Source organism: Schistocerca americana, chromosome 7 (genome assembly GCF_021461395.2).
Source record: "Schistocerca americana isolate TAMUIC-IGC-003095 chromosome 7, iqSchAmer2.1, whole genome shotgun sequence".
NCBI classification, from domain to species: Eukaryota; Metazoa; Arthropoda; class Insecta; order Orthoptera; family Acrididae; genus Schistocerca; species Schistocerca americana.
Window position 1 is genome coordinate 230666103 of NC_060125.1, and position 22324 is coordinate 230688426.

General features: G+C 43.2%; 1 protein-coding gene across 1 annotated transcript in view; it reads right to left on the reverse strand.

Annotated features, from left to right (window-relative positions):
* Window positions 1-22324, reverse strand: part of LOC124622854 (G1/S-specific cyclin-D2-like) — a 184365-nt gene that overhangs the window by 99484 nt on the left and 62557 nt on the right. The window lies entirely within an intron of this gene.

The following is a 22324-nucleotide window of genomic DNA, read 5'->3' on the forward strand; positions in this document are numbered from 1 at the left end:
TGGCTCGCGGAGTATAGATGTAGATGTAGATGTATAGCGAATTTTTCTAAGCCATTTTCTTGGATTTCTCCCAAATATTTAAATTATTTACCCTCTTTATCTGAATATCTGTTGCTAGGGATTCCGGAGCATTTTTTATGTTTGTCATAAACTTTGTTTTTTTCTACAGACATTCTTAAACGTGCTTTGTTGGCTATTTCTTCTAAGAGACTGATTTGTATTCTAGCATTTGTTAGGTCTTCAGAAAGAATGGCAAAATCATTTGCAAATGCTAAACAGTGAATTGCAATGTCTTTGTTTTTACTTCCCAGTCTGATTGGTGATAGCTTCTCTTCTTTTAGTTTTTGTTTCCATTCTCTTACTATTTTCTCTAGTACGCAGTTAAAAGAGGAGCCTTACACATGTTTTTATGTTGAATGCCTTCGATATTTTACCCTGAAACTTTACTTTTGATTTGGTGTCTATGAGCGTTTTACGAATAAGGTTTGCTAATTTAGATTTGATGCCAAATTCTCTGATCACTTTATCTAGTGTTTCACTGCCAACCGTGTCAAATGCCATTTTAAAATCTATAAATGTTACAAATATATCTTTGGAGTTTGTAAGTCTGTGACGAATTATGCGCTTTCTAGTTGAAAATCTGTCCTGAGCAAGATTTGCCCTTTCTAAATCCACTCTGATATTCTTCCAATTGGCTATCAAGTTTTGCTTCCACCTGGTTTAGCAGTATTGTTGAAAATATTTTATAACCCACTGGCAACAAAGATATACCTCTGTAGTTATTTACATTTTACTTACCACCTTTCTTGTGCAAGTGATGGATGAGAGCCACTTTTCAATCTTCTGGTATCTTTTCAGTTTCCCATATTTCTTCAAACATGAGTTGAAGGTTACTTATAATTTTTGGTTAAGACTAATAAGTTCAGCTGTAATTGAGTCTTCTCCACTGGTTTTGTTGTTTTTCACAGTACTTATTGCTTTTTTAATTTCTTCAGCTGTAGGTGGTGGATCTGCTTCTGCATTTTCATTGAGATCTGGAAATTCTAGCTTACAGCTTGGTTCTTCACAGTTCAATAATTTTTCAAAGTACTTTCTCAGTATTTCACAATTCTATCTGTTGATTAGGCCTACTTTACCATTTTCACCTGTGAAGCAAGTACTTGGAGCTTGGTAGCCTCTTAGATGACTTTTAAAAATCTGATATAAATTCCGGGAGTTATTTTTTACAAAGTTGTTTTGTATGTCAAAAAGTTGTGATTTCTCAAAAGATCTTTTAGCACTATTTATTATTCTTGCTGTTTCTTTCCTTTGCATACTAAATGCATCAACGTGTTCAGGCTTCCCAGAACATTTCCATTTCTTCCACTGTTTTGTTCTTTCTGTAACTGCTTCTTCACAGATTTTATTATTATTAATTATCAGTGACAGTGGTCTGACGCAAATTACTGACAGCCTGAAGTCTTCAACTTCTGTCAGTTAGAAGTAACGAGGGATTTGTGAACAACAGGTGTTGTTGTTGTGGTCTTCAGTCCTGAGACTGGTTTGATGCAGCTCTCCATGCCATACTGTAAAGCTGCATGCCCTCGGGAAAAATTACGGCTGTAGTTTCCCCTTGCTTTCGCCGTTCGCAGTACCAGCACAGCAAGGCCGTTTTGGTTATTGTTACAAGGCCAGATCAGTCAATCATCCAGACTGTTGCCCTTGCAACTACTGAAAAGGCTGCTGCCCCTCTTCAGGAACCACACGTTTGTCTGGCCTCTCAACAGATACCCCTCCGTTGTGTGTCGGATGGTAGAGAAGTGGTGCAGAAGCAGTCTTTACCCTCTATGTGGATAGTTAGAGCTCTTTTCTGAGAAGGAGCTGTAGGTAATACTCGCTATGCACTGACAATTGCTTCATCATTATACATAAAAACGTTGTTGCAAATAAGCTGTACCAACTGTCTCACTGACTGATTTAATAAATCAGCTACAAAACGAAATATCATTTCTCTTTCGTCATTTTAAAAATAAAAAGGTAAATTCTTTTTTTATTCTTAAGTTACTGGCGGTGGAGGGTTAGGGTAGAGGGGGGTTTGTACTACCTAGTATCTTATTACACTCAGGGGGTATGGTCTCAGTAAGGCTAGGAACCACTGCTGTAGATTTTGTTCAACTGGTAAGGAGTTGTGGCTACGTCAACTTTCCGACCATGATGTTTCACATCCTTCTGTATGTGTCGCAGGTACCATGGGACTTACGACCAGAGCCTCGCCCATTGCTGATTAACGCCAGTCGTTCACCAGCAGTGGATGTGTTGTCACGGTGAGTCAGGCAGTAACTGCCCTTACCGACAACCTTCGTTTCCATATAGTTTCGTAGGTCTAAGGTACTTGCGTTCTATACACTGTAATTGAAATAATCATAACAACGAATGGGAAGCCATGTGTCTTCTGAACGACAGTCATCGCTACCGAATGCACTAGAAAATGAGTGTACGAATGGCACTGGCACAATCATGGCTGAACATCTACCTTCTTGCCCACCTGACAAAGCAGATGTGCAGAGTAATAAACGAATGCCTAACTGCAGCGAATGTCCACGAAGAAAAGACAGTGCTTGTTTTCCAAAGAGGAATTTCAAGAGCCGGCCGCTGTGGCCGAGCGGTTCTAGGCGCATCAGTCCGGAACTGCGCTGCTGCTACGGTCACAGGTTCGAATCCTGCCTCGGGCATGGATGTGTGTGATGTCCTTAGGTCAGTTAGGTTTAAGTAGTTCTAAGTCTAGGGGACTTAAATGACCTCAGATATTAAGTCCCATAGCGCTTAGAGCTCCACGACAGCAACGTGCTAAGCAAGAAAGGAAGCTACTGGGACGATCCAGAACCCTGGTACTAGTTCGGTGATTCAAGTGTTCGAAGACATTTAGAAATTAAGTGAAGTCAATAGATTTTTGAAAATTCACGTTAGGCCTGATCCTGGTTTTCGGTTGTGAAGAAGAGGAAAAAATTATGCGTGAAATTGAAACTGTTCTCATAGACGAGACATCTGACAGTTGTTCGAAGTAATTCAAACACAAAGCATACAGTTTGGTTTAAATCTGAAGAACCTGGTACAGGTGACGTCAGAGTCAGCACCCTATCGCTAAATTAAATACAGCAAACAATAAAGAAATTAAAGAATAACAAGGCTTGTTGTGAAGACCAGATATACTCTGAGCTGCTAAAGAACGGACGACCGCAGCTGGAATGAGAACTACAGTCTTTAATAGAAACAATTTGGAACAGCAATTATATGCCCCGTATTTAAGAAGAATTATCACCTTGTTTGCGATTACTACAGAGAAATTTCTTAACTGGATGTCACTTGTAAAATCCTATGCATGTACCTAATGAACAGGTGACTACAATAACTGAAGACAAAGCAGTTTCCGCAGAAGTAGATCCACATTAGATCATTTATGCACTCCAAGATAAATAACTGAGAAGGTGTGCGCATTCAATGCATTTGCCCACATATTTTTAGATTTCAAAAAAAGCCTATGACAGCATACACTGACGGACACCCCTAATTATAATGAGGGAGTTTGAAATACCGTCAAAGCTAATCAGTTTATTTAAAATCTGTATAGATGGAACTACGTAGTATGCAGACACCTATAGGAAAAACTGAAAATTTTATGGCGTTTATTGAAATGAGACAAGGGAACGCCATTTCACCTATTTTATTTAATCGGTAGAGAAGTTAGTAAAACTAATCCACAAGGGATTCAAATATACAGGAGGTGAACTTTACTAGCCTTGACTGCACAGATGACGTAACACTGATAAGTAGTTCTAAAGCAGGATATAACAGAATAATGCAAAATAACTGAGGAAACAGGATTACATGTTATTGAAAAGAAGGCAGAATATGTGGTCATGAGTAAGAAAATCCAAAGTGATGCACCCTTGGCTGTCGACGGATTCACTTTGAAGAAATTTGATCGCTCTAGCTCAGAAAGAAAGATGAAAAAAAACTTAATATTCGAAAGAAAAAGAATAATTTTTGGACAGGTATGTGACGAAAACGATGTGGAATGGAGGATAAAAATAAAATGAAGAATTAAGATAGCTGTACAAACAACATAACTTCGTCGAGGTGCTAAAGAAGAGGTGATTGAACAAGACAGGCCACATAGCAAGAATAACGAAAAATAGACTACCTAAAATAGCATTCCGCAGAATAATTGGTGGGACGAGAGGAAGATGTAGAGTTAGGTGCCGAGACATCATTAGGGAGCACAAAGCTGTGATGAAGATCAACACCAAATGGACGAACAGAGCGCTAATACACTTTGATAGGAAACAAAGAAGAAGAAACGAAGGAAAATACAAGAATTGGGATTAACAGAGGAATAAAAGCATAGAAACGAAATCCGATTGTTTTGCTGGATGCAAACTGCAGTGGCACATCTTCCACCAAAGTGTTGATGAAGCGTGGTTGTAACCGAGAAATTCGCAGACTATGTAGTCAATCAGCGAATGAAAAATCTTAGTATACTGAAATGTGGAATGTTTTTAACCACCGGCACAGGACCACGAATGCTGTCGAACGTTGCCCCTGGAAACTGAACACCACAATAAATCAAACTATCCGAAAACAATCTTTCTGATACGTAGGAGAGGACGCAGTAAGTGCTGTATTTGAAATAAAACAAAAAAATACGTTGGCCTGTCTCTTCAAAAAAGAAGGAAAAGGTATATAGGTTTTGACAAAAGGTTGAAGGACATAACGACTCGGGGGATTTAAGAAATTGTTTAAAATAATATCTGGCTTTCTTGCAAAAAAACTGAGCGAGATATTCAAAGTCATAAAACACACTGAAAAGCCAAAGAAAATGGTACACGTGCCTAATATAGTCTAGGGTCCCAGCGAGCACGCAGAAGTGCCGCAACACTACGTGGTATGGACTCGGCTAATGTCTGAAGTAGTGCTGGAGGGAACTGATACCATGAATCCTCCAGGGCTGTCCATAAATCCGTAAGAGTACGGGAGGGTCGAGATCTCTTCTGAACACTACGTTCAAAGTCATCCCAGATATGCTCAATAATGTTCATGTCTGGGTAGTTTGATGGCCAGAAGAGTTTTCCTGAGGCCACTCTGTAGCAATTCTGGACGTGTGGGGTGTCACATTGACCTGTTGGAATTGTCCAAGTTCGTCGGAATGCACAGTGGACATGAACGCATGCAGGTGATCAGAGAGGATGCTTACGTACCTGTCAAGAGTCGTACCTAGACATATCAGGGGTTCCATATCACTCCAACTGCACACGTCCCACATCATTACAGAGCCTCCACCAGCTTGAACTGTCCACTGCTGACATGCAGGGTCCATGGATTCATGAGGTTGTCTCCATACTCGTACACGTCCATCCGCTCGATACAACTTGAAACGAGACTCGTGCGACCAGGCAACATGTTTCCAGTCATCAACAGTCCAATGTCAGTGTTGACGGCCTCAGGCAAGGCTTAAAGCTCTGTGTCGTGCTGTCATCAAGGGTACATGAGCGAGCCTTCGGCTCTGAAATCCCATATCAATGATGTTTCGTTGAATGGTTCGAACGCTGACACTTGTTGATGGCTCCGCACTGAAATCTGCAATAGTTTGCGGGATGGTTGTACTTCTGTCACATTGAACAATTCTCTTCAGTCGTCGTTGGTCCCGTTCTTGCAGGATCTTTTTCCGGCCGCAGCGATGTCGGAGACTGGATGTTTTACCGGATTCCTGATATTCACGGTACAGTTGTGAAAAGGTCGTACGGGAAAATCCTCACTTCAACTCAGAGATACTGTGTCCCATTGCTCGTGTGCCGACTATAACACCACGTTCAAACTCACTTTAATCTTTATAACCTGCTATTGTAGCAGCAGTAACAGATCTAACAACTGCGCCAGACACTTGTTGTCGTACATGGGCGTTGCCGGCCGAAGCGCCGTATTCTGCCTGTTTACATATCTCTGTATTTGAATACGCAAGCCTATACCAGCTTCTTTGGTACTTCAGTTTACTTATGGCGTCGGATCGAGCACCAGTGAAGCTGCAGTAGGCAGTGTGGCTATATGAGGACTTGACTAAGTTTTTTAATACATTGCGCGTGTAGTACACTGCGATAAACAATAAGCCATTTAATAATTTTTGAAAGGAAAGGAGTTATGAATTTCCTATCAGTGAAAAGTACTCTAATTAAACCTGCAGAATGTGATAATAGTGAGAACAAATCTTAAAAACCAGATTTGGATTTAATCGAGAATAACTGATCAATGCGCTGAGATTAATGAAAGTTGCAGCGCGGCCATGCAGGTAAAAAACGAAAGGAGACGACGCTATACACTTACGCTGTACGTTATAAAGCCGTAGTGGGCGGGGCCTGCCGCCGTCTTAAACAGCCCACAACATTCGCGACTGCTTTTTACGATTGCTTCATTATTTCTGTCGTGTGCTCGCAACAGCTCTTTGCAATTCTAAAATTACAGTGCTTATACGAATAACAGTGTAAGGAAGTCAATGTCGAACGTGTTTCTGTTCTGGCATGCGTATTTCCTCAAGTAATACGAAACATTTGTCCTCGCTATTGTAACTTGTTTTTGTTAATACGTTTTGAATAACCAAGAAGAGAACGATGTGACGTGAAAAGGATGCTTTCGTAATGCATTTAATTCCACTTTTACATTGTTTGTATCGATATCAAATGAAGCTGGAACTCAAAACCAGCGCTTGTTTGCTTATTGGTACTGCTTCTTGTTCGTTACTTTTTTAGCTTCAACTCGTGCAACATTTTTAATGTTTACGTTTGCAAAAAACGTATCTATGCGTTCTTTGTGCACATGGAGGGAAGTAGCAAGCCGTGTTATCGTATCTTGTGCATGTCAATTAAGTGAGATATTATTGGCAAAGAAACAGAACTGCCTATGCAAAAAATGGTGCAATTAGCTCTGAGCACTATGGGGGACCCAACTTCTGAGGTCATCAGTCTCCTAGAACTTAGAACTACTTAAACCTAACTAACCTAAGGACATCACACACATCCATGCCCGAGGCAGGATTCGAACCTGCGACCGTAGCAGTCGCGCGGTGCCGGACTGAAGCGCCTAGAACCGCTCGGCCACTGCGGCCGGCGCACACTCTGGAATAATCGGTTTTTGCGGAATAGGAGGAGTAGTTTAAAAGAAACGTTTTCAGTTGAGCTTCAAATTTTAGTCTGCTGTCGGTCAGGCATTTTACAACAATGGGTAAGTGATCAAAACTTAGTTGCCATTGTGAACCCCTGTTTGTCCTATAGACAGACTTAATGTGGCGTCATGAATGTAATTTTTTCCTTCTGTAATTGTGAACATCATTGTTCTTGTTAAAAGAGTGGATTATTTACAACATACTTCACGAGGCAACAACTATACTGCGTAGCGGACAGATTGCTACACAGGCTGAGCAACATGCAGGCACGATGAAAAGTGTGTTCACATAAGTTTTCAGCCACAGCCTTCCTCAGCAAGGAACCAAAGCGCGCGCGCGCGCACACACACACACACACACACACACACACACACACACACACACACAACTGCTATCTCCGGCTTCTCTAGCCAGAAGTTTTTTTAAAGAGGGAGGAAATGTGAACAATAAATAATTATCGGCGGGAGGGATCTAGGGCATGAGATGCTGCACCACCAATCAGTGCGGTTACGTAGTCGTGTGTTGTGCGGGGACCAGACCGTTCGTACAGTGTGGTTCGGATGGCGAAGCGTTCGCACTTTGGGGCGTAATAAAAAACACAAAAAAGAAGAGAAAGAACGGGCACTGAGTGAAGTAAAGGAAATCTAAAATCAAATGACAGAAATAAAACCATTATGATAAAAGTAAACAGCGCAATCACAATTCATGTATACAAAAGAAAATATTGCTTTAAAGGCTTTACTTGCGAATGAAGCGTGATTTCCTTAAACTTTAGATTATGATCGGATCGATTAGTACACCCGTAAAAAATGAACGGTCGAAACAAGGCACGGACATGTCAGAGTAACGTCTTGGGGAAGTATCACGACGGTGAGCCATGCAAATATAAATTCGGCGTCCCTTACGTTTTGGGCCATGTAAGATGACGGACGCCAGCTTCATATGTGTGATGCAATAACAACTCCTTTTTTTCCACCACCATGAGCGCGATAGTATTCTCTTACCTCCTGTTCTTATAGCAACGGACAATCAACTGCGCTGTTACTACGAACAAACTTTAATTGGAATTTTTACTACTTGTACATAAAATTATTTGTGCTCATGCTCCATCTACCAATCATTTAGGCGAACCTGCAACCAAACATACTTCGGAAATAAAGTGATTTGTGATCCCTAAGTAGCGAAGCTCTCGTAATTTTAAACGTCGAATGTTACCTCAGTACGATGCACAGCTACGCTTAATGCTACTCACACGCGTCGTGACACTTTAGAATACAGGTCCGTACCACCCAGGTTCCGAGTGAACATTGCGAAGTGAACTGCATGTGATGGACATTTGGAGTCCGGTACCTCGGGAAAGGCCATTGCTCACAGTGGTACAAAGGTTTGGCCAAAACAGAAACTGGTGGCGTTTAATGTGCTACGACGAAGCCCGATTTCTCCTCCTCTGAAGTGATGCAAGGCCTTGTGTACACGGACGGCCCAATGAGGCTTTTAATTCAGTGTGTGGAGTGTTTGGTTCTGGCCATGGGTGTAGCTCGTACCATGACGTGGGCTTACTCATCCAAGATACTATGAACTATAAGCAGGATGTGATCTCTCAGGTCCTCTCGGCGCAACAGACTAATGATTTGCTTCCGCGGATTTAGCCAGGTTGCTGTTACTATTTTATGCACAATATTTCGAAGACCGAACCAGCTGCCTTTTGCAGGAGCTGCAAGTTGTGTCCTGTACCCACTTTTTGGACTAAAACCAGGACTTTTTGTTTACACTGGCGAAAAATCTTAAGACAGTAAGTAACTTACGCATCGATGTATCACTGCCAGCATAGCTCCATGAACCTTGACCATACTTATAAATAACAGCTGCAGTGTAGTACATAAGGCAACGGAAAGAAATACGCAATGAGATGAACAGAAACGACACTTTTATTCACAGACAGTAATTACAGTGAAGTCACTGCAATTTATGATGGTCCCGCAGACATTACAAAAGGAGAGACATCGTTTTTTAATAGGGTATGCGATCGCCACAAACGGCAAGCAAGCTCTGCTACATGCTCCCATGCTGGCCACAGGGTTGGTAAGCTCGGTCAGCTGCTGGAAGGTCGTCGGTGCCTGTGGACGCGCTGCAATACGTCACCTCAATGCATCACACATGCGCCCGATGGGATTTAAGTCAGGAGAGTGGGCACGCCAGTTCATTCGCCCAATATCCTCTCGTTCCAAGAGCTCTTCCACCTGTCCAGTTTGATGTGGTTGCCTGTTGTAAGGCATAAAAATGAAGTCAGGGCCGAAAGCACAGCACTCATAAGATGCACACGGTGAAGGAGTAAAGTGTCACGGTAACGTTGACTGGTGAGTGAGCCATGTTTGGAGGTCAGTACGCCCATGCAGCATTACGTCTCCCCATATTAACATCCTCAACCACCAAAACGATCACGTTCGACAACGTTGGACATACAGGGGGAGAGGTAGGAACATGTAACGCACCCAGCAGCATTGTCTGTATGATGGCAGAATAAGTGAAGGTCAGATACGGACCTTACACGAGAGCTTTATACAACGCAACAGGAAGGTGAATATGGCACGCCACCTAACTTAATTTGGTGGTAACGAGCAAATTTGCCTAGCAGTATGTAATGCAAAAAGGGAAGACATTCAATCGATGGTAATTAACACTCCGTTCCTATAATGCATGTTTGAGCAGAAGGTGAAACAAGCAGCAAGAGGCATTTGGATTGTAATTCAGAGGGACGATGCAGAGGCAAGGCCGTGCTACAGGGGGTACCACGGAAACCACTTAAAGGGGTGTCCCAGACGGAAAGTCAACGACCGACCAGGCGACTCACACGGGGAGAGCGAGTATCACGGCCGATCTGAGGAAGGACAGGAAAGAAAGCTTTCAGAAAACTGCGTTTCGGAATTCCAAATGGATACGAAACAAGACCATTGACGCATTTTCGTTCACTTGTCCAGCGAGTGGTACACGAAGTTTCGACGCAATTTAATGGTATGGGACTTGCGATTGGAAAAGAGTGTTTTCACAAAATAAGAGGAATGCTCCTTTTGGTCGAAAAAAGCCGTGACGTGATGAACGAAAGAACCCAGGTTGGGAGACAGTTCGGCTATGAGTAAGACAAGATGGAAATTTTCGTGGACTATTGTCTGAACTGGCGTGAAGTGCAGAATGGAGCGCATAACGCTCTGTACGACGCAGGGGAGTAATTGTGTGAACACTGCGTTCACAGCGGCTGATATCCAGCTGGAAATTAACTCTAGTATCGTTTAGCTCCAACTGTGGAGAAACGAACCAGCCAATTAGTTAATTGTTCTTGCGAGAACTGAGAGGGCAGTATAATATGCACTCTGCTCCAACCATGCGCGTGTATATCGCCATATTCTAAGACTAGAGATGAGTACATGTTCTCTCACATAACGAGAAACATAGCGAATGTTTCTGCTGGAAAATTCAGCAAAGGTGTAATTAGTTTTATAGGAACTTCATCGGAAGAGAGCAGCCTAGCAGACGACTGCTCCTCGCAGCTTAAGGTAAATACCGCGTGCAGAGGCGTAAACTTGTTTGTTCACCAGCTTGCGTCCACTGTAAACTTGAGAGACCTTGGGTAATCTTTTGCTCAATTTTGTCACATAATTAACCATCAACCGTAGACTTGATTGTCATCCTAATTATAGCACCGAACTTTGTACTGGAATCGGACGATTTTCGTAGTACTGACCAACATCATAAGTGTAGGAACAATTTTGTAACGAAAATTCTAGTTAAACTTTAATATTGTCATGTTTAGGATAATTTAACCTTCTGAGAGTTATTATTTAATATTATTGTGTTTAGGATTATTTAACTTTTTGATGTTGACGAGATGCATTATCCTGGCAACTGTTTTATGTTGTCACATTGAAAAATGTGTAAAAGCGTGTATTTTTGTGCTAATATTGCGACATTAAACATGTCATTGCAACTTACACAGTTGTCTTCAACCATAGAATAAGTAAACCACAAATATTGCACCTTACATGTCGAACATAACCTTTTGAAGGTCCGGCTGATATGGTATCGGGAGGTTTACCGTTGAACACATTAGTTGACTCCCTGGTCCTTACAGTGACTCTTCACTCCTTCCCCATGTGCGTCTTTTCAAATGTGGATTCAGCCATACTCAATTTTTTTATGGACGACAATGTGCGACTGTATCGAACTGGACAAGTGGTGCAGCTCTTTGAGCCAGAGGACATTCGGCGTATGGACTGGCCCTCCCGTTACCCCAACGTATACCCCATCGAGCACCCTGGGAACCGTTGTGAAGAGGTATTGCAGTAGATCCACATGCACCAACGACTATCCAGCAGCAGACCACAGCGCTGGTGGAGGAATGGAACATCCTACCACACGAACTCCTTACCACTGTTATGTCCAGCGTGGAAACACGTTGCAGAGCATGCACTGCAGTCTGTGGTGCTCCCACATAGTATTAAGAACCATTTCCCATCTTTTGTAAAGTCCAGGGGACCGTTACAGATCTCGGTGACTTGATTGTATCTATTGCTTTTGAATAAAAGTGTCATTTCCGGGTCTAAGGCGCTGCAGTCATGGACTGTGCGGCTGGTCCCGGCGGAGGTTCGAGTCCTTCCTCGGGCATGTGTGTGTGTGTGTGTGTGTGTGTGTGTGTGTGTGTGTGTGTGTGTGTGTGTGTGTTTATCCTTAGAGTAATTTAGGTTAAGTAGTGTGTAAGCTTAGGAACTGATGACCTTAGCACTTAAGTCCCATAAGATTTCACACACATTTGAACATTTTGTCATTTCCGTTTGTCTCTTAGCGCATTTCTTTCAGATGACTTCTGCCAAATACTGCAACTGCTATTTGGATGTATGGTCTAAGCTTAATCGAGCTTTCTTACTTGGCAACGACACATCATGCGAGAGTTGCCTTCGTTCTTACTTTCTGCACGCCAGTGCCCAACATTCGTTATGATCAAGTGTTGCACTTCTTTTATACTAAGTCTACAACTTTGCTTCCGCCGTTTTTTCTCGAGGTTCGGGGCTTTATTGTGAAAAACTTATAAAAAATTATGATTCATAGTATTGCCCATCGCTGGCCACTACATTCTCTCATCTTTCGGATAGCATACGAATCCGGTGGCGGAAGAACTGGACGTCTTTTGTGGGGATCCGTGAATCGATTCAATTTTGCACTTGTTCATATGATCGGAAGTGCTGGTCAGCCAGACTGTATGCCACTGATAGAAAAAGGTGGTAGTCAGAGAGAGCAACGTATGGAGAATACGGCGGGAGGGAAAAGACTTCTCATTTCAACGTTTCCATGTTTATTTTGACGGGTTTTGCGACATGGGGTCGAGAACTGACTTGCTGCAAAATTATCTTTACGTGTCTATCGCTGTATTGTGTTTCAGTGTTGGGCTCCAACGCATCAGTTGCTTTCGATAATGATGTCCTGTGGCTGTCTTCGTCTGTTTCAGCAGCTACGAAAACGTTCTGTCTTCCACCGCCATGCCGGTCTTCGACATCAAAATCACCGTTCCTAAGGCGTTGAAAATATTCTCTGCACGTCCTTCCAATAAAAAAGTTCCCTCACCATTGGTCTTACCTAGCATTTTAAGAGCCACAGCCGCAGATTTTTTCATGTCAAAGCAGAAAATTAAAACTTCCCGCAAATGGCGAGAAATGGGTAAGTAAGTTGACGTACTAAATCGAGAATAACCTAATATTTTTATGGCATTAAGTTTATTATATTACACCTATGACCAACCAACCGAACTCCACTTGCCACTACACTACTGCTGTCTATTGCAAAATGGCGGAAGCAACGTTGTAGACCTAATACTTCCACGATGAGTATGCTGCACACCATCCCATATTCCTAAGACAGTAAGTTCACAACGCTGCACACACACATTCCTGGTTCGAAGACTACACGAGTATCCCATTCCATCTCCACTTGCACGCTTAATCACCCGATGTTACACTACAGAATATGGCTGAGACTATTTGGAACAGCAGGTGAAAGTGGACTATCAACATCAATGCAATTGGGGGCTTTACGAGCGCCAATACCTGAACTACAGTGGTGTGACTAAAATATGGAAACACCGCGAGAAATGCAAGCTCGATCATAAATACAGATTTCAGCCAACCAAGCCTGCAGATTGTGCTGTTCTACTTGGCAATGAACGCCATCTCTGGAACGTTTCTCAGTACGAGATTGCGTCAGTTGCGGTCAGAACAGTGTTCTGTATAGCTGTGAGTGAATTATGTCGGAGCTACAATATTTGATCAAAAGTATCCGGAAACCTGGCTGAAAATGACTTACAAATTCGTGGCGCCCTCCATCTCTCGCAGGTATAGTTCAGTCAGGTGCTGGAAGGTCTCTTGGGGGAAATGACAGCCCATTCTTCACGGAGTGCTGCACTGAGGAGAGGTATCGATGTCGGTCGGTGATGCCTGGCATGAAGTCAGCGTTCCAAAACATCTCAAAGGTGTTTTGTAGGATTCAGGTCAGAACTCTGTGCAGGCCAGTCCATTACAGGGATGTTATCGTCGTGTAACCACTCGGCCAAAGGACGTGCATTATGAACAGGTGCTCGATCGTGTTGAAAGAGGCATTCGCCATCCCTGAATTGTTGCTCTTCAACAGTGGGAAGCAAGAAGGTCCTTAAAACATCAATGTAGGCCTGTGCTGTGATAGTGCTACGCAAAACAACCATGGGTGCAAGCCCCCTCCATGAAAAACACGACGACACGATAACACCTCTGCCTCCAAATTTTCGCAACATTGTGTACCGTGATTCGTCACTCCACACAACGTTTGCCATTTACTGGCGTGATGTGCGGCTTATGAGCAGCCGCTCACCTCCCGCCTAACTGTTATAGTACTTGCAGTGGATGCTGATGCAGTTTGGAATTCCTGTGTGAAGGTCTGTATAGATGTCTGCCAATTACCCATTACGACCCTCTTCAACGGTAGGCGGTCTCTGTCAGTCGACAGACGAGGTCGGCCTGTACGCTTTTGTGCTGTACGTGTCCCCTCACGTTTCCACTTCGGCCCAATCAGAAACAGTGGACCTAGGGATGTTTAGGAGTGTGGAAATCTCGCGTGCAGATATATGACACAAGTGACACGCAATCACCTGCCCACGTTCGAAGTCCGTGAGTTCCGCAGAGCCCTATTCTGCTCTCTCACGACGTCTAATGACTAATGAGTTCGCTGGTATGGAGTACCTTGCAGTAGGTAGCAGCACAATGCACGTAATATGAAAAACTTATTTTTTTGGGGTCTCCGGATACTTTTGATACATAGTGTAAATGACTTCGAAATCTTCAAACATGGGCAAATTATTGACCCTCATATGGTGGGTGCTTTTGTAACCAAGGCAGATTTAAATATCTGGTGTTTTGAGATGTATCATATCGAAGATTTGCACCGCTTGCAGGGACAGCGGAAAAATCATCATCCGCTTAGTCGCGACGTGGACGAAAGTGTGTTTTGAGTGACTGCGACAGACGGGCATCCAAGAGGATTGTGACGCGAAGTAAGACTAAGATAGCTGCAAAAGTCACAGCACAACTAAATGTCGCACACGCGAACCCTGACAGCACCAAAACAGGAAGGAGCAGGGAATTGCAGCGCGAGCTGGTTCCAAAGCAAATCAGTGACGCAAATGACCGTAGCAAAAAACGTGATGCCAGAGGCCTTAAAACCTGGAGGATTATGGGGCAATGTAAGAATGTCATTTGGTCGTATGGGCCTTGGCACACGCTGTTTCCAACTGATGGCCGAGTTTGCGTGACACCCAAGAATGAAACCTGGAGGGAGTTAGGTGATTTGGACAGGCATATCGTGGTATTTTGCTGGCCCCATGGTTACCGCAAGGTCGCATTACTCCCAAGGATAATATGACCATTTTGGCTGATGAAGTCTCTTCCATGATATAACGTTTGTATAAAAATAGCGATGCTGTGTTCCCAGACAAAAGAACCCTTGTTCGTATAGCTCGCATCGTCCAGAACAGGTTTTTTGAGCACGATGATAAATTGTCTTACCTTCCCCGGTCACTACAGTCACCAAATCTCAATATTATTGAGCCTTTGTAGCTTATGTTGGACAGAAGAGTGGGTGATCGCTATCCACCTCCATGATTGTTACCTGAAAGCATCACTATTTTGCAGGAAGAATGATATAAGATTCCTTTGAAAAACCACAGATGACCTGTATTTATCCATTCCTTGAATAGTAGTAGCTGTTTTGTATGCCAACGGTTTTCTTATAACGTATTATGGTGTTTCCATATTTTTGTTACCTGCTATAACTTGTGAGCTCTCTCCACCCCAAACTGAGGCCATTATCAAGGCTGCGGATGGTCTCATATGGTATTAACATTATGACTTCCGAGGATGACTGATTTTCCGTACGGCGTGCTTGCAACACCAGAATCAGAAGAGTATTATTCAGCATACTGCTCACAAATTCCCACACCCATCTAGAGATGTTCAGCTTCGACAAACCATGACCACTGTCATTGGTTACTTCCACCCATTTAGTCGCTTCCGAGACTAAAGCCAATCACTACACCTCACACAAGAAGACAGCACGCTATAGATCGTAAGGATGGTTAATACGAGAGACAACATTGCTTAGTCAAGTAGTTTGCTAAAACAGTTTAGTTAGCCCGGTTAAGTAACTTTGTTAGTAGTCAGGTAGCTTCCCATACCCCAAACACAAATGACGCGCCACTGAACAGATGTGATCCGATCGCCGTTTCTTTAGTAGAGCACATTACAGAGCTCAACTATCGATCTCTTTTAAGGTCAACTGTTTCTTGCGGATCAGCAACACGGGTCGTGGGAATGACTATACGTGCAAGTTTGTTACTGCTCACATGGAACGGAACTGCTTGTGGAATGAAAAATGTTCCCCGTACTAAAATAATGCAGCCAGCCCTAGTGGGCGTTTTCGTGGCAGCGCATATTGCGGCAGATGAAAAAAAATTAGGAAGAGCAAAGTAAAATAGGGAGGGTGGGCTAGGGGGAGGGGAATGGGCGGGTGGGTGGGTCGTGGGGGAAGATGAGGACTCGTTTCAGATGTAACGCGTGTTAAAGCGCGATCGAAATAGTAGTAGTAGTTCAGATGACGACCGTTGGCGCATGCTTGCTGCCGGTCGACAGTACAAAATAAACGTTGGGAAAGCAATTTGTTCATGTTTTATGATATAAAGAGGTGTATAAAAGGAACACACACACACATTGGGTCGATCGTATTTTAAATAGCAGGCTTACTACAGATCTATACGTCACATTACATTCCAAGATAAGGGTCAACGAATCCAGTTAACTCTAATATGTGTAAATGTTTATGTGCTTATGACTGTCCAAGAGTATAAAACACTACATACGGGACATGCTGAAAAGTAATACCTCCGAATTTTTGATGTGAAAACGCATAATGCTTTTTAAATAAACTTTATTAATGTTCTACATCTTTGTTCTTCATGTCCACATATTTATTTCTCAACACAGCCAGACATTTCTCGCAACGAGAGACGAGTTTGTTGATACTGTCGCCGCGTCTCAAAAATGAGATCGACAGGAAGTGCAAAATAGCTAAGCAGGGATGGCTAGAGGACAAATGTAAGGATGTAGAGGCTTATCTCACTAGGTGTAAGATAGATACTGGCTACAGGAAAATTAAACAGACCTTTGGAGAAAAGAGAGCCACTTGTATGAATATTAAGAGCTCAGATGGGAACCCAGTTCTAAGCAAAGAAGGCAAAACAGAAAGGTGGAAGGAGTATACAGAGGGTCTAGACAAGGGAGATGTACATGAGGACAATATTATGGAAATGGAAGAGGATGAAGATGAAATGGGAGATAAGATACTGTGTGAAGAGTTTGACAGACCACTGAAAGACCCGAGTCGAAACAAGGCCCCGGGAGTAGACAACATTCCATTGGAACTACTGACGGCCTTGGGAGGGCCAGTCATGACAAAACTCCATCTGGTGAGCAAGATGTATGAGACAGGCGAAATACCCTCAGACTTCAAGAAGAATATAATAATTCCAATCCCAAAGAAAGCAGGTGTTGACAGATGTGAAAATTACCGAACTATCAGTTTAATAAGTCACAGCTGCAAAATGCTAACGCGAATTCTTTACAGACGAATGGAAAAACTGCTAGAAGCCGACCTCGGCGAAGATCAGTTTGGATTCCGCAGAAATTTTGGAACACGTGAGGCAATACTGACCCTACGACTTATCTTAGAAAATAGATTAAGGAAAGGCAAACCTACGTTTCTAGCATTTGTAGACTTAGAGAAAGCTTTTGACAATGTTGACTGGAATACTCTCTTTCAAATTCTGAAGGTGGAAGGGGTAAAATACAGGGAGCGAAAGGCTATTTACAATTTGCACGGAAACCAGATGGCAGTTATAAGAGTCGAGAGGCATGAAAGGGAAGCAGTGGTTGGGAAGGGAGTGAGACCGGGTTGTAGCCTGTCCCCGATGTTATTCAATCTGTATATTGAGCAAGCAGTATAGGAAACAAAAGAAAAATTCGGAGTAGGTGTTAAAGTCCATGGAGAAGAAATAAAAACGTTGATGTTCGCTGATGACGTTGTAATTCTGTCAGAGACTGGAAAGGACTTGGAAGAGCAGTTGAACGGAATGGACATTGTCTTGAAAGGAGGGTATAAGATGAACATAAACAAAAGCAAAACGAGGATAATGGAATGTAGTCGAATTAAGTCGGGTGATGCTGAGGGAATTATATTAGGAAAGGACTTAAAGTAGTAAAGGAGTTTTGCTATTTGGGGAGCAAAATAATTGATGATTGTCGAAGTAGAGAGGATATAAAATGTAGACTGGCAATGGGGAAGAAGAGAAATTTGTTAACATGGAGTATAGATTTAAGTGTCAGGAAGTCGTTTCTGAAAGTATTTGTATGGAGTGTAGCCATGTATGGAAGTGAAACATGGACGATAAATAGTTTGGACAAGAAGAGAATAGAAGCTTTCGAAATGTGGTGCTACAGAAGAATGGTGAAGATTAGATGGGTAGATCACATAACTAATGAGGAGGTATTGAATAGAATTGGGGAGGAGTTTGTGGCACAACTTGACAAGAAGAAGGGACCGGTTGGTAGGACATGTTCTGAGGCATCAAGGGATCACAAATTTAGCATTGGAGGGCAGCGTGGAGGGTAAAAATCGTATATGAAGACCAAGAGATGAATACACTAAGCAGATTCAGAAGGATGTAGGCTGCAGTAGGCACTGGGAGCTGAAGAAGCTTGCACAGGTTAGAGTAGCATGGAGAGCTCCATCAAACCAGTCTCAGGACTGAAGACCACAACAACAACAACAACAACAACTGTCACTGTAGAATGTTTGACTTCGTTGACAGGGCCACAACCACACTTCTGCTTGCACCGCTTCATCATCACTTTCAAAGTGAAGTTCTCGATTACATTCTTTAAGTTTTGAAAACAGATGAAAATCGAATGGGGGCATCTCGGGAATGTATGGAGGATGAGTGATGGCAGTGAACCCTAGGCGTCGTACTGTTGCTGATGTGGCAGCTCTGGAGTGTGGTCGACGTCTTCATGTTGAAGGAGAGGGTGCCCCATGTGCGGACGTTTTGTGGGGTTAGAAACTCGATTTCAGCACGCTTTTTCTCGCGCACTGACATAGTTATGTTACATACCTACATGTCCAATTCGAACGCTCTAGTGGCAGGGGCTGCGAACATGTAGAATGTTAATAAAGCTTTAACCATTTTCACATAATTTCGAATCATCACTTTTCAGCATGTCCCCGTAAACAATTAGAAGTCCACCATTTAGGCAGTATTAGGGCTTGTGACAATTTATATTCACTCATTCCGTGCGTAGTAACTGTCTCTGAATAAAAACTTATTATATACATCAAATAATCCATTATATTTAGATACCCTCTGCCATTTTTTAAAAATATCTGTTCATACACTAACATAATTTGATGCAGGCAAAATTCATTAATAAATACTATATACATTCACATAAAAATGATACTGGACAGCGAGAGTCATATGATGCATACACTGAGGAGACAAAAGTCGTGGGATAGCTATAAGTACATATACAGATGGCGGCAGTGTTGGGTACACAAGGTATAAAAGGGTCGTGCATTTCAGAATTGTCATTTGTACCCAGAGGATTGATGTGGAAAGGTTTCCGACATGATTATGGCCTCATGACGGGAATTAATAGAAGTTTAAAAAATTTTCAAATGTGTGTGAAATCTTATGGGACTTAAAACTGCTAACAAGGGAACCTCCCCATCGCACCCCCCTCAGATTTAGTTATAAGTTGGCACAGTGGATAGGCCTTGAAAAACTGAGAACAGATCAATCGAGAAAACAGGAAGAAGTTGTGTGGAACTATGAAAAAAATAAACAAAATATGCAGACTGAGTAGTCCATGCGTAAGATAGGCAACATCTAGGATAGGGTGAGCTCAGGAGCACCGTGGTTCCGTGGTTAGCGTGAGCACCTGCGGAACGAGAGGTCCTTGGTTCAAGTCTTCCTTCGAGTGTAAAGTTTACTTTTTTTTATTTTCGCTAAGTTATGATCTGTCCGTTCGTTCATTGACGTCTCTGTTCACTGTAATAAGTTTAGTGTCTGTGTTTTGCGATCGCACTGCAAAACCGTGCGATTAATAGACGAAAGGACGTGCGTCTCCAATGGGAACCGAAAACATTTGATCGCAAGGTCATAGCTCATCCGATTCCTCCACAGAAAAATACGTCTGATATATTCTATACGACACTGGTGACGGCATGTGGGTCACATGACAGGAATATGTTGTCGACCCACCTAACTTGTACACTTGGCGAATGGGTAAAAAGACTCTTCTATCTTGCCCGATTTAGGTTTTCTTGTGGATGTGATAATCACTCCCAAAAAAGTGATAAAAACATAAGAGTCTGTCACATAAACTGCAACAAATGAATGCAACAGTTTCACAGTCGCACAGTTTTCCCTGTGCTCTGTCAAAACATATGTTTTTAACGTTTTCAAATCTTTCCGTGTGCAGACCGTCAAATCCTGCATATGTCCAAGCAATTTTTCAAGGCCTATCCACTGTGCCAACTTATAACTAAATCTGTCCTGGAATTTTGGAGAGCAAAGTTGATTATGTGCGAGTGTCTGAACTTTGATAATTGTCTGAAAATAAAAAATTAAACTTTTCAGTCGAGGGAAGACTTGAACGAAGGACCTCTCGTTCCGCAGCTGCTCACGCTAACCACGGGACCACGGCGCTCCTGAGCTCACATTCTCCTTGATGTTGCCTGTATTTCGCATGGACTACTCAGTTTGTATATTTTGCTTATTTTTTCATAGTTCCACACAACTTCTTCCTGTTTTCTCGATTGATCTGCTCTCAGTTTTTCAAGGCCCATCCACTGTGCCAACTTATAACTAAATCTGAGGGGGGTGCGATGAGGAGGTTCCCTTGTAAGGTCATCAGTCCCTAAGCTTACACGCTACTTAACCTAAATTACCCAAAGGATAAACACACACACACACACACACACACACACACACACACACACACACACACACACACACACACACACACACACATATGCCCGAAGGAGGACTCGAACCTCCGCGGGGACCAGCTGCACAGGCCATGACTGTAGGTTAGAAGTTTAACATGGAATGGCAGTTGCAGCTACACGCTTGGGACATTCCATTGCAGAAATCATTAGTGAATTCAATATTCTGAGATCCACAGTGTCAAGAGACTGCTGAGAATACCAAATTTCAGGCATTACCTCTCACCACGGACAACACAACAACCGATGGCCTTCAGTTAACGTCCGAGACCGGTGGAGTTTGTGTAGAGTTGTCAATGTTAACAGACAAGCAACACTGCGTGGAATCCGGGACGTACGAAAAAACATATTCACTGAAACTGCGCAGCGAAATTTGGCATTAATGAGGTATGGAAGCAGACTATCGACTTGAGTGCCTTTGCCAACAGCATGACATCGCCTGCAGCGCCTCTCCTGGGCTCGTGAGCATATCAGTCGGACCCTCGACGACTGGGAAAACCGTGGCCTTGTCAGTTTTGTCCCGATTTCAGAGGGTCAAAGCTGATGGCAGGGTTAGTGTGTGGCGTGGACCCTACAAAGCCATGGACCCAAGTTGTCAACAAAGCACTGTGCAAGCTTGAGGAGGCTCCGTAATGGTGTGGACTGTGTTTACACTGAATGGACCGAGTCTTCTGGTTCAACTGAACACATCACTGACTGGAAATGGTTATGCTCGGACACTTGGTGACCATTTGTATCCGTTCATGGACTTTATGTTCCCACACAACGACGGAATTTTTATAGGTGATAATGTGTACTGCATCGCGCCACAATTGTTCCTGACTGGTTCGAAGAACATTCTGAGCAATTTGAGCAAATTATTTGGTCACCCTGATGGCGCAACATGCATTCCATCGAAAATTTATGGGCCATAATGGAAAGGTTAGTTCGTGCAGCCGCGCGGGATTAGCCGAGCGGTCTAGGGCGCTGCAGTCGTGGACTGTGCGGCTGGTTCCGGCGGAGGTTCGAGTCCTCCCTCGGGCATGGGTGTGTGTGTTTGTCCTTAGGATAATTTAGGTTAAGTAGTGTGTAAGCTTAGGGACTGATGACCTTAGCAGTTAAGTCCCATAAGATTTCACACACATTTGAACATTTTTGAGTTCGTGCACAAAATCCTGTACCGGCTACACTATTGCAGTTACGGACGGCTGTAGAAGCAGCTTGGCTCAATATTTGTGTGGGAGACTTCCTGCGACTTGTTGAGTCCATACCACGTCGAATTGCTGCACCACGCCGGGCGTCCGTCCCGATAGCTGAGTGGTCAGCGTGACGGATTGCCGTCCTACGGGCCCGGGTTCGATTCATGGCTGGGTCGTGGATTTTCTCCGCTCAGAGTGTTGTGTTGTCTTCATCATCATTTCCTCTCCATCCGGGGCGCAGGTCGCCCAATGTGGCGTCGAATGTAATAAGACCTGCACTAAGGCGGCCGGACCTGCCCGGAAGGGGCCTCCCGGCCACTGACGCCAA